A 14,457-nucleotide genomic window follows, 5' to 3' on the forward strand; every position below is an offset into this window, starting at 1 on the left:
CTAATATTGATTTTGCCATTTGTTGACACCTAAATTTTCGCATAATTTTTGGGTTAATTTTTACCAAAATAAAATAAAAAAAGAACACACATGGCATATAATTTAGAAACATTTTATTTTGTTTTGTTTTAGGCCGCCGGTGAAGGGAAGATTTTTCACATATTCCGTTCAGATTTTTCACACATTTAGGCAATATACATCAAAGGATGTATTTTCAAGCAAAAACGAAAATTTTGGATGGGATATTTGATAAATACAAAAGGTAATATTGCGCGGGGTGCAACGATATATTCAGTGGTATTTTGCATGAGCAAAATTAGAAAGTAAAATATACCACGAAGATCCAATTTTTTAGCTATAAAAGGGACCGCATATGGACAAAGTTTCAGGGGGGGTATTTTTCGTCGGGTGAAAAAGTACACAAAAAGCAAACAATGAAAAAGTGAGGTAAGAGAGAAAAACCGAAAAAAAAAAAAACCCCGCGACTATTCATCTTCCTCATGGGGGGTGTCTGCCCGTGCTGGCCCCGCTTGCCCGCGCCGGCTGCCAAGCCACCGGCGACCCAAAATTGCGCCGCCGCCGAGCCAACCTTCCCAGTGCTGCCGCGTCGCTGTCTCGAAGAGCCTCCACGCCGCCCCCGACGCCCGCAGCTCGACGCCGCTCGCTCGTAGATCGAACAAAGAATCGGCCTAGATCCGACGCCGCCCTGTCTCCTCGTCCCTGCCCGCGACACCGTCCACCAATCTTGCCGCGCCACCCCGTTGCCGCTTCTGCCTCACCTCTGCCGGTGCCCAGGGTCCCCTGCCTGCAACGCCCGCTCCCAGAGCCGACGTCGTCCCGTGCTGATCTCGAAGCCCCTGGTGCCGCAACGCCGCCGCGCCGATCCCCGAAGCCCCTGTTGCTGTGCCACCGTCGCGCCGCTCCCAATACCCTCACCGGAACCCTAGCCAGCGATCTCCCCTCGCCGAACAGGCCACCAGCTTTATTTTTCTTTTTCTTTAAAAAAAATAGCAAAAAGAGAAAAGCAAAAGAAAATTTAGGTATTTTCTTTATCTTATTTTTGTTTTATTATTTTTGCTGTTTTATTTTATCTTTTAGTGTAATTATTCCTTTGATGTGAAATTGAAATTCCATGATATGAAATTGCCTTGAAATTAGTGATTATTAGTCCGATTTTCGCGCCCGAAATCCGACTCGCAATTACTTGAAAAATTGCCAATCCGATCTCCCGCCCAAGATCCGATTTGTGATTTATGTGAAATTGGTCAACCCGATCTCATGCGTGAGATATGGTTCGTCAATTTGGGTATCAATATTGCTTGATTTGCCGTGGTGTTACCTAGGTTAGTTTTTTAAAAAAAAAAAAAAATGTAGTTTTAGGGTTTGCATGCTCACAATAGGAATTTTATTTCGAATTTTCAAAAAAAAAAATCAAATCAATTAATTTAGGTTGCTAGTTTTTTTTTTTTTTTTTGGATTGCATGTTTAATTATTTGGCAATTATTAATTTCGAAATTTAAAAAAAAAAGGAAAAAAGGAAAAAAAGGAAAAATAAAAAAAAAAAAAGTCATTATGCAAATGTCATGTAAAATTAGAGCATCTTTTGCATGTCATTGCATATTAGGGTAAAATTGCATTTAATTTAATTTTAAATAATATTTTTCATAATTTATTATAGGTCTAGGTATTTTATTAAATAGATTGCATTTTAGGATTATTTAGGTTAAGATAATATTTTATTTTAAATTAGGATTTGGCTCAACCTAATTCCTAATATAAATTAAATAGGATCTTAATCTAATTAGGTAATTTTCACATTTCACCAAATTTTGAATTTCATGAAAAATACCAAAAAAAAAAAAAAATATGTCATAGGTTAAATTAGTTTTATTATTTAGGATAAAATGCATTCTTTTAGAAAATGCAAAAAAATGTCATATGCACGTCATTAGGATTAGATTCATTGAAATGCATGTCATTTAGTATTTTTGCTAGGCCCATTTAATTAGAATTTGTATGTCATTAGAATTAGGTCATTTAGTTAACATCGCATTGTATATTGCATGATTTTCATTAATTAAGTGAAAAAAAAAATTGCGTGTTAATTAGAAACCATATCTAGGATTATTGATATGGATGTTAATTTAACATTGCAGATGCTTTCGTTGCTTTGAGGTAAGTTTTTGCAATTTATTTATTATTTATTTGGGTGTTAAATTGGTGGATTGTGCACCCGCATGATCGCCTCACATGTTAGGAAACTAGATTTAAAATCAATCCAAACTGCTTGCCAAACATTTTTTTTTAAATAAAATAGAAAGGTGCATTAGAGAATTCTAGCATAACCAAGTCTCCAAACTCATAAATCTCTTGTTCATATGAGTAAAGTAAATCTTCCATTACTTTACTTGGGTTTCTAGTCGACCCACCAAAAATAGATTAGTGGCGACTCCTAATTAAAAAAATTGCATGTTAAGAACTTGAATCAAAAGTCGCGAATTGGTATGGGTTTGGGAGAGCCCGAATTAAGTCTAGGCTTAACAATTTATTAGCCAAACCCTAGGTGGTTCACACCCGAAAATTTGGTCGCGACAGCTTGGCGACTCCACTGGGGACTTGTGTTAAAACACATAGTGGACTTAGGCCAATTTTCTTTTTTGAAAGAGTTTTTGTTTGGCAGCGAGGATTCTAGGTACGTCCCTAACATTTAAGGTGTTAGATGTTTTTGCAGGATGGGAGGTATAAGGGGAAGTGTTTGCTCACATTTGTTTTGCAGGGAGGTGTAGGAAGGTATGGTTTATTTTCATGAATGAAGTGTTGTTTGATATAAATTGTCGTGCATGCCTTGCATCTAGCACTACACTATTGCACACACAACCTGCCGCCGGACCTGGGCCACATAGGATCATTTAGGATGGTGTTGAGATTGATACCACTCTGACCGCATGCTCGCGGTACGAGTCGCCCATCTCAATCCCGAAGTTTCTTTCATGGTATCAAGAGTACCCATCTCGGTCCACATGCCCGCGACTCGGGCCGGCTCTTTGACCAAGCCGGAGTCATGAGGACCCGACATAGTCCACAAGCCCGTGGCTAATTTGATCATCCTTGTGGCTCCATCTTGATAAGCCTTATAGATTGGAAATCGAGCCACTTACCATGCGCATGTCTATGTGATTGTCCATCATTGGTAAAGTAAGTTCTCTAAATTTTTGGCCTTTCCAATTTACTTACTTTATCGCATTATTTTGTCGGTCCATGGCATTAGGATTGTCCTAAGTCTTGATCAATATACAATGGGGACACCGGAAATTCGAATTATTCTCCCTCCAAAGGAAGAGCTTAGCGCTTGGTGAGACAAGTTAGATCAAGATAGCCGTCATTTCGTAGAATCACATATTGGTCGACTGCTTCCATTGCTGCGTATCAACATCCATGGCGGCCTCGTCCAAGCACTCGCCCACTATTGCTGCCCCGAGACCTCTACCTTTATCTTTGGCGGTAAGCATGAGCTCACTCCCACCTTGGAAGAGTATAGCATTGTCGTAGGAAAGTCCTTGAAAGCTTAATTGATTAGTCCGCCTATCAGAATAGATCTTGTTATGGCCTTATCTGATTTTCTGAGAATTAAGGAAGACGATATAAGAAATGTTTTAAAGGCTAACCGCAACGCATGTCCTTTATCTTTTCTGAAACAATGTTTTGAGAAAGGCACTTCATCTCAAATGCGAAGGGTTTTCCTTTTAGCTTTCTTTGGGTTTATAGTTTTTCCTTACTGCAAGAATGCTATTAACCCTTTGATCGCTCAATTGGTTAAACAAGTGTTGGAAGGAAAGAATTTTGTAAACATTGTTCTAACTGAAACTTTCCTTTCCCTCACTCGATTTAAAGGAGGTGGTGATAAGACTTTCCATTCATCTCCTGAACTTTTACAAATTTGGTTTCTTTCACATATAAAAGGGTTTGGTGGTCTAATGACTATACATGATGTTAGTAATTCCAATCACCCTATTATGAGATTTGAGAACAACCAAAAACATGCACCAAATTATCATTATTCTAGGTGGCTAGCTTTCATGAAAAAAAATCAACTTCCAAGGGTTTCCTATGGCATGCTAAATGGTTCCAAGTTCGGGTAGTGAGACTCTCGTGTGGAGGAGTTGGCCCAATCCCTCTATTGGGATTCACTGGAGCATTGGAGTACTATCCAACTAGAGTGACTTGTCAGTATCAAGTCGTACAAGAGCTTCCCCTGGCCTTACAAGTGGATCCACTCCAAGTTAGCTTCATTAATGGAAGCCGAAGCCATGAAGATTCCATTCTCACTATCAAATCAATGTGGGACATGTGCCATCCACGAAAGCTTAAGTGGCCCGAGGAAGAGTTGAAGGAAAAAGAAATGAAGTATTATGCCTCGACTAAGTACATTCAACAACACAAGATTCCTGAGGAACTGCTTCCGAAGACACCAGAGGTGCCATTGAGGATCACCAATCGTGCTGAGAATAAACGCCTCAAAAGAGTTGTTGAAAGAGCTCAAGAAGAGAATAAACTATTGCGCCGAATGGTGTCCCGAGTGTATATTGATCAAGCCAAATGAAATGCTTGAATCAATCTTGCTATTTTTATTTTTAGATTAATGTTTAGGAAGTTGGGTCATTTACTTTCCTAGTTAATTTGTTTAGGATATTTCGAATTTCTAGGCTTGTCAAAAGCTCCATTGATGAATAAAATTTCTAGAGTATTGCCATGGATCGGCGTTTTTTCATATGAGATACTTATTTGTGTTCATTTCTTAAATTTAGGTGATAACGGATCCTCCACGCTCTCCCATTATCACGCGATTAAGAGCAAGAATGGCCGACCAAAGCGAGATGCGCGATCGCATGTCCTCTGTGGAAGATCAACTCAAACAGTTAGTGTGACACCCCGAACCCCCTAGGGACGCCACAGGCACCTGACGTTACACCTAATGGAACACTAGCCACACCTCTTAGAAGAAGTGTCGTAAATCATAGACTTTTTTTTTTTAAAGCGGTCCCAGCGCGACTCATTAGCGGAAGCAAAATATAACATCGACATCTCTCCCTCCAACAACCATGATACAATTGCACACCACTAAACATCATAATAAAAGACAAAGCCACGACACTTTATTTACATATTTTCAAGATGGGTTTCCTTGGGTCGGTACATCAAAAGAAAGGCCGGGACTCAGCCATACTCGGCCTAAAACCCAAAAAGAAACATTCGACCCACTACAACTCACGTGTAAGATCCCCCATCGCTAGTGTCGGCTAACCATCCCAAAAAGTTTCAGCTCCAACTTGACACGCACGGGCCCTCACACCCATCCCGGTGCATCAGGCGGTGGCGGCGGCAGCATCCCGCGCATCGCTCCATTGCGTCGAACATGGACGAATATGAACTCCTAGACAACAGGGCTCCCAGCCAGGCCCACATCGTACATAACTAAACAGTGCACTCAAATATACGTAAGACCAGGAACAGAAGGACAGTCAAACTCCTCGCACTCGACCTCTACATCCGAAGGTATGCCGTAAAATACGCCCCGCGTGACAGCAGGGAGCGGCATGTTGCTAATCTGAAATGTTGGTCCCCGAATGGGTGAGTACAACCACTCAGCAGGTAAAGGAATCCAATAACCGCTCAATGCATCACACAATACAATCACAAAATCATACATGTCAATCATGCCATCCAAGCATACTTACCTCGAAGCCATGCATATAGCATCATACATCTTCATCACAATCATAACACATACATGTCATCATGTCATAGGTTATCATCATCATGTCATACACATGTCATCATCATCATGGCATCATCATATCATATTATATATCACCATCATCATGACATCATCCTATCATACATGCATCATCATGCCATAGGTGATCATCATCATATCATATCATACATGCATATCATCATGCCATAAGTGATCATCATCATATCATATCATATATCATCATCATGCCATAGGTGATCATCATCATATCATGTCATGTATGCATGATTCAATTTCCACTTTTAACTTTCAATTCGATCACCACATCATTCTTTCTCAGGATCATCAATTTCATCCCATACTTTACACTCGCACCCCATCCTGGCATCGCAAGAAAAACCTCTGGCATTCAGCCACTTAAGGCCACCGGGCATCCGGCACCCCCACATTCCGGGCATCTCGCATCCCAACTGGCATCACGAGGCATCCCCTCGGGCAAAGACCTCCGAGGCTTCCGGCACCCAACCATTCCGGGCATCCTGACACTCCCAGGGCCATCCGACCATGTATCTCTATACATTCCGGGCATCCGGCACCCCCCATCCCGGGCATCCTAATACTCCCAGGGCATTATCATCCGCCATAACAGTTTCCTCATTTATCATGGTCCACATTTACCGATTTAGGTCTCACTTAGCATGGCACATGATGCAATGGCAAATAAAATCACGTTCATCCTTCAATCTATACATGCATTATCAGTCATCATCATACATGCATCAAGGTACAATCATCCATAAAGATAGAATTCATGGAATTCATACAATTTAAAATAGTCCATTTATCATGCCCTCTTTTTTTTTTTTTTGAAATTTATTTAAATTCCAGCTTGTGTCATTTTTGAAAATATTTAAATTAAATATCTATATAATTCTCAAAAATCATGAAATTAAGGCTAGTGATAGACAAGACAATAGGGTAATAATTTCATGAAAAATACAAGGTCAATCAAATTCCACACAAAATTACAATTCACACAAATACAGCATGTAATTTCGGATAAAAACAGAATGCACAGTTTCTGAAAAAATTTGATTAAAATATCCAAACGACCTCCGAAAATTATGAAATTTTACCAGGTTATAGCCAAGACACTAAAGTAGATTTTTCATGAATACTTCTAAGCCAAATTATTTTTATATTATTTTATACAGTCACACGAAGCTTCTGGATCTAACACCGAAACGTCCAGTGCATGGTTCTCCGAAATACTGAGTTTTTACCCACTTATACTTCTTCTTTTCCTCTGAAATTTGGATATGTTTTACTTCAAGATGTCCCCTACAACTTGAATGAAGAGATCTAAGTCAAATTTCCAGAGGACAGTCTCTATATGGGTCCATGAAGTCTCGGGTAACCTGTACCGCGTCTCCAGATCTACGGTTTTCAAGAGTAGGTTGATTCACTAGGCTACACTTGTTCATTTTGCTTCAAATTTGAGTATGTTAAACTTCAAGATGTTCTCTACAAGTTTTATGAAGAAGTAGAAAAGATATTCTTAGTAAAAATCAACATGCAACCACAAATCCACCAAAAGGTCAGTGAAATCGTTCCAGATCTGGTGTCTCCGTAGGATGAGAGTTTGACCCCACAAATCTCCATCATTTTGCACCAAATTTTAGTATTTATAGTTTAAGATGTTGGCTACAATTTTCATGAAGATATCAAAGTCAAAATCGAACTCAAAACATGCATGCAAGCTCTCACAAGATTCTGACTCAGGCGGTTCATGCGAAAACATTCCAGATCTAGCATTTCCGTAGGATGAGAGTTTGACCCCTTAAATCTCCATCATTTTGCACCAAATTTTAGTATGTTGTAGTTTAAGATGTTAGATACAACTTTCATGAAGAGATCAAAGTCAAAATCGAACTCAAAACATGCATGCAAGCTCTCACAAGATTCTGACTCAAACGGTTCATGCGAAAACAGCATGCAACTCAAGAACAAAACACATTAGCTTCACTCCCATGCCTCTAAATGTCCTAGATTCCGACCATACATGCAAGACATTAGTGCAAGATTAGAAAGTAGATTCCCAACTTGCCTCTAGACCAAATGAACAGCAGCAAGCGGACGGCACACCGGCGACAGACGGACGGCGTGCGGCGGCGACTCCTTCCCCCTCTCGGCCTCTCCTCTCTCGGCCACACTCTCTCCCTCTCTCTCGCACGGTTCTCTCTCTCTCTCTCCCTTTCTCTCTTGGCCGAACAACCGGCCACCCCTCTCTCTCCTCTTCTCTTTTATTTCCCTTAAACCTCATCATTAGCTTGCCTCCTGAATTGGCCAATGCATGGAGACCTCCTTGCCACTTGTCACAACACATGCAAGATGGGCTTTGGGCTTGGGCTTGGGCCGGCCACTCTCCTCCTCCTTGGTCGACGGTCACACTTCTTTGGGCCTTAATGGGCTGGCCATCTTGGCCCATTAAGAGCTCAAGCTATTGGGCCTAAGGCCCAACCTAATTCAAATCAATTTTACCCATTTTCTATCCTTTATTTTAAGAATTAAATTACTAAATTCTACATGGCCAAAAATCTTGTAACATTTTATTTATAGAAACTTAGTCTATAAAGTGCATAGCCAAGCATATATTATTCTCATTAATTTATCTAATTTAAAAAACTCATGATCACAAGCACATAACACATGGCCTTAAGAGACAACTAATGGCTAAAACATAAACCATAGGAAATTTCATTACCTAATTATAGGCTTTAATTCCTCTAGAGGATGACTTGAATTTTTTGGGATGCCACAGTTAGCTGCTTCCATGCAGCTTATAATAACTCAACTTCAATCCCTCCAAGTGAACCCGAGTCCTCCACCCGCTCTCCCAGAGATAGTGGAAAAGGCTAAGCTTGTCAACATCCCTAAGATGGAGCAGGATGAACGCTTTACAAAATTTGAAGAAAAGTTGAAACAATTGCAGGAGTCGCAGAGTTCACTCCTGTTCGACTTGTCCATGTACGAGAAAGTCAAGATGCCAAAGAAGTTCAAAATGCCAGATTTTGAGAAATATGATGGTACTTCCTGCCCAAAAGCTCATCTGCAGATGTACCACGTGCGTATGGCCTAATATGTCAAGAACGAGCCCCTCATGATCCAATCATTCCATTCGAGTCTGACTGGGCCTGCATTGAATTGGTATGTCATGAAGAATGTGAACCTTCTCAACACCTGGAATGAAGTGGCCGACGCATTTCTCAAACAATACATGTTCAATATGGATATTGCACATTCCCGAGAGGATCTCGAGAGGATGGAGAAAAAGAAGAGCAAGTCATTCAAAGAGTATGCCGTGAGATGGCGAAATCTGGCAACTCAAATCACCCTTGAGCCTACTAACAAGGAGCTGATGAAGTTGTTCATCAAAACTCTCCCGTCCGAGTTCCGTATCCGGATGGCTAGCACTTACGTTGAAAACTTCAATAAGCTTATTCCTGTGGGGGAACAAATCGAGATGGGGATAAGGGAATGATGGTTTACTGAACCATCGAGTAGAAGATTCTCTACCAAGAAAGAGAAGAAGGCTGCTGTAGACGTGAATGTGGCTTATGGCCAAGAAAGTACCAATCGCGCCCCGGCTATCCAAACGAATCAAAGGCAACAACAAATTGCCGGTCGTCAGCCATTCGCCCAAGCAAGAAGGCAATTCATGCCTCTCCCTGGATCTCCATCCCAAGTGTTAGCTATCCTAAGAAAGAAAATTTTGCTTACTAATGAACCGAAGCGTCCTAATCGCGAGAGTATCCGAGGCTACGACCTGATGAAGAAGTGTGATTACCATAGTGGCGAATTAGGGCATTTAACTGATGAATGTTTCACTCTCAAGCATAAGATCCAAAACCTCTTGGACACGAAGGCCTTCTCATTTCAAACTGCTCGACCAAATGTCCAAAAGAATCCGTTGCCAGAACATGAAGGTACAATCAATGCTATCTTAGAGCCTGAAGTCAGTCGGATCAAGAACTCGAAGGTACATGTGGCAGATGCTTACAACGGCCTAGTGAGAGCTGGATATTATCCAGATCAGGAGGATGTTCCTCTATCACTAATGAAGGAAAGAGTCACCAGGATGGTGGATGACGACATCATTGTCTATGCTGACCAAAACTGCATAGTTTCCACTATTTCCCCCATCATTATCGATTAGGAGGAGGAGCAAACTGCGCTCAATGCTGATAAGGAGGAAGTTGATCCTTCACTTGTGGACATGCCCCCACTTGAAGATGCATCCGACGATGAGATAGTGATTGAAATGCCTCAACCGAATGAATATATCAATAATAAGGCGGTCCATTGGTCCTATGATCTAGATGTTGATATCGTTACAAGGTCTGGTCGGACTTATTCTCAAGCCAATGCTCAACCCGCGAAACCTATCACCAATGAGGAGGCTAAGGAGTTTCTGGCCATGATCAAAGCAAGCGAGTATAGTGTGGTTGAATAGTTACGAAAGATGCCCGCCCAGATTTCTTTGCTCCAACTCTTGCTTACATCCCCTATGCATCAAAAGTTGCTAATAAAGGTGCTGAATGAAATTCGTGTACCCGAAACAGTCGAGGTGGACAAGCTGGAAGATTTTGTGGGATCAATCCTTCTTAAGGATATGATTGCATTTTCAGATGAGGAATTCCCTCTTGAGGGTAGGGGGCATAACAAGGCACTTTATATATCTGTCAAGCATAAGGCTTCTCATGTGTCTCGAGTACTTATTGATAATGGGTCCGCCCTGAACATATGTCCACTAGCCACTCTTCATCGCCTCAAGGTGGACCCATCCAGGATACATGCTACAAAGACTTCTGTTCGAGCTTTTGATGGTACGAAGAAGGAGGTGCTTGGGGGGATTCACCTTGATGTGTAGATAGGGCCGGTGGTTTTCAATGTTCCCTTCCAGGTAATGGATATCCCTACTGCCTTTAATTTTCTGCTCAATTGTCCCTGGATTCATATGGCTAGAGCTATACCATCAAGTCTGCATCAAGCTATGAAGTTTGTGACCAAGGGGAAACTGGTCACTGTCTATGGCGAAGAGGATCACCGAATTTACCATGAGACAGCTATCCCTTATATAGAGCCAGACTCCGAGTTCGAGTCAAGTTACCACTCATTTGAGTTGGTGTCCACCATACATGCATCTCGAGACTCATCGCCACCCACTCCTGAAGTCTCAAATGCTACCCTTATGGTGGGAAGGATGATGGTCGGGAATGGTTTCATTCCTGGTAATGGCCTTGGAAGAAATGGTCAGGGGATTCGAAACCCCATTGAAGCCCCTCAGAGGTCCCGTGCTGCTGGATTAGGGTACCATGGAAGAGGTGGGGAAAGTTCTGGAGGACGAAGACAGAAAAGGCGGAACCCACCACCTGATCACGGGCGAGGAAGGCAAAACCTATTACCCCCGAACATTCGCGAGACATTCCCTGGTCCTCCGATAATGATGCAGGATGAAGCAGAAATAATGGACACCGTGGGGCAGCTAAGCAGAAAATTAGACTATCTGGTGAAGTATTCGGCTCCTCCCAGTTTCTACATTGATCCCTGTGACATTGTCCCAGATGGATGGGGTGGCATGGATGATTTGACACCCTCAGAAACGGAAAACCTCGAAGATGCATTGGAAGGAATCTCTAGTCTCTTCGATGACGTCTCCATAGGGATCATTGACGAAGGACCTCCAGAGGAGATGGGCCCTAGCCCACAAGAGTAACTCATTTACTGCTTTCTCACATTCCCCTGCGTGGGAATTTTTATCACTTTCTAGGGCTTGTTTTTTATTTCTTCTTTTTCACTTTCTTTTTAGGACTTGAAAATTGCATTTCCATTCAATAAATGTAATTGATTGATGAATATCAATAAAATTACAAGTTTTATTTTGAGGGCATGATGAGGTACACCAAACCAGCCCGGTGATGATATCCAGCCGACAAAAGAAAAAGAAAATCCAATGAGAATTATGAGGCCTGAGCTTCATTATGCTTTCTCGTGTCAAAATATTTTTTCAAAAAAAATGTTTTTGCCAAAATTCTTTTTAAAAGAAATAATGAAAAAACAAAAACAAAAAAAAAACAAAAATGTAGATTACTTTGTTTGTCTTTCTAATTTATTTACTTCATGTTTCAGGAACAATCTTACGGCATACAAAATTATGGAAATGGTCCGACCCAATGCAACAAATGCTGACATTGACGACCTCGAGGACTTGAAGGAAGATTTCATTGAGGTGCAGCGAAGCTGGGAACAACATGAAAAAGCCAAGACTCTTACATCCGAGCAGACTGTCACTATTAATTTAGGTGACACCGAAGAAGTCAAGGAAGTTAAAATTGGGGCAAATCTCCCAAAAGACAAGGCCGAGCGCCTAACTCAGCTACTAAAGGAATATCGGGATGTCTTTGCATGGACCTATGCTGACATGCCTAGTTTAGACCCATCGATCGTCAAGCATTGCTTGCCTACTAATTCGGACGTACCACCTAAGAAGCAAAGGCTCCAGAGAACTAAGCCTAAGCTCTCGAAGAAGATAGAGGAAGAGGTGATGAAGCTTCTGAAGGTGGGATTCATTGAAGTCTCACAATACCCTGAATGGGTGGCTAATATCGTGCCGGTGATGAAGAAGGATGGTCGAGTTCAAGTTTGCGTCGACTATCGAGATCTGAACAAGGCTAGCCCAAAAGATGATTTCCCGCTGCCTCACATAGATGTCCTCGTGGATAGTACTGCCGAATTTGAACTATTCTCGTTTATGGATGGGTTTTTCGGGTACAATCAGATAAGGATGAAGGAGGAAGACAAGAAGAAGACTACATTTATCACCCCATGGGGGACCTTTCATTACAAGGTCATGCCCTTCGAACTCAAGAATGCAGGGGCAACTTACCAACGAGCCATGGTAACACTATTCCATGATATGATGCATCTAGAGATTGAAGTCTATGTTGATGATATGATTGCAAAGACTCGGCCCAGAAGAAGTCATGTGGAAACCCTGAAGAAGTTGTTTGATCGACTCTGTGAATTCAAGCTTCGTCTAAACCCCACTAAATGCGTATTCGGAGCAACATCCGGTAATTTGCTCGGATTTATTGTCAGTAATAAAGGAATTGAGATCGACCCCTCTAAAGTTAAGGCCATATGCGAGTTGCAACCTCCAGCAACGGTGAAAGAAGTTTGAAGCCTTTTGGGAAGACTGAATTACATAGCTCGGTTCATTTCCCAATTCTCTGAAACTGCTAAGCCATTCTTCAAGCTCTTAAAGAAGAATGCCCGAGTCAACTGGAATGATGAGTGTCGAGAGGCGTTTGACAAGTTGAAGCAATACTTGATGAACCCACCGGTACTTGTCCCACCATCGCTGGGGCATCCCTTGATTCTCTATGTCACCATCCATAGTGAGTCACTGGATATGATGTTGGCTCAGGAAAGTCCAGTTGATAAAAAAGAACGAGTCATTTACTATCTGAGTAAAAAGTTCACTATATCAGAGTTGAAGTATTCTGATGTTGAAAAGACTTGTGCCGCATTGGTGTGGGTATTGCATAGATTGCGACAATACATGCTGCATTACCAGACGTTCATTGTGATTGAGAATGACCCCATCAAGTACTTACTTGATCAACTAGCTCTGGTGGGAAAGTTAGCCAAATGGCAAATTTTGATTTCCGAATTTGATGTGCAATTCATGCCACAAAAGTCAGTTAAGGGTCGAGCGATCGCTGATCTATTGGCTAAAAATTCAGGAGTCTCTAATGACAATGACAGTTTCCTTGATGACCGTGTCTTGAGTGTAAATGAAGACTCATGGAAGATGTTCTTTGATGGAGCTGTAAACTTGTGCAGTTGCATGATGGGGCGGTTTAATATCCCGGATGGACAGCACTATCCGGTGGCTGCAAAATTGATATTCCCATGCACTAACAATGTGGCCAAGTATGAAGCTTGCATCCTTGGAATTCAAGCCGCAATTGAGATGGGTGTGGCCAAGTTAATGGTATTCGGAGATTCAGCATTGATCATATTACAGACTGTAGGTGAGTGGAAGACCAAGGATGCCAAGTTGCTCCCATACCACGAGTATTTAGAAGGTCTTGTGAAGGAATTCGAAGAAATTTCGCTTGAATACTTGCCAAGGTCTCACAATCAATTTGCCGATGCACTCGCAACTTTGTCATCTATGTTACAAGTCATGAACGGGTTAGAAGTTGAGCCATTGAAAATAGAGGTTTTGCCGAAGCCGGCTTACTGTATGATCATAACTAAAGAACCTGATGGAAAACCATGGTATTACGATATCATGAACTACATTAAAAGGTAGGAATTTCCTGAATGAAGCACTCCCGTTGATAGGAAGTACATCACGAAGATGGCCTCAAAATTCTTCGTTAGTGGTGAGAATTTGTACAAGAGATCTTATGATTCAGTCTTGTTGCGGTGTGTGGATGCAATCGAAGCCACTCAAATCATGCAAGAAGTGCACGCAGGAATATGTGGCCCTCATATGAATGGGCACATGATGGCTAAGAAGATTATGAGATTAGGCTACTATTGGCTCACACTAGAAAGTGACTGCATCAAGCACATACGAAGTTGTCACCGCTGTCAGATTCATGGTGATAAAATAAATGTTCCTCCAACTG

The sequence above is a fragment of the Eucalyptus grandis genome, chromosome 9 (genome assembly GCF_016545825.1).
Source record: "Eucalyptus grandis isolate ANBG69807.140 chromosome 9, ASM1654582v1, whole genome shotgun sequence".
Taxonomy (NCBI): Eukaryota; Viridiplantae; Streptophyta; class Magnoliopsida; order Myrtales; family Myrtaceae; genus Eucalyptus; species Eucalyptus grandis.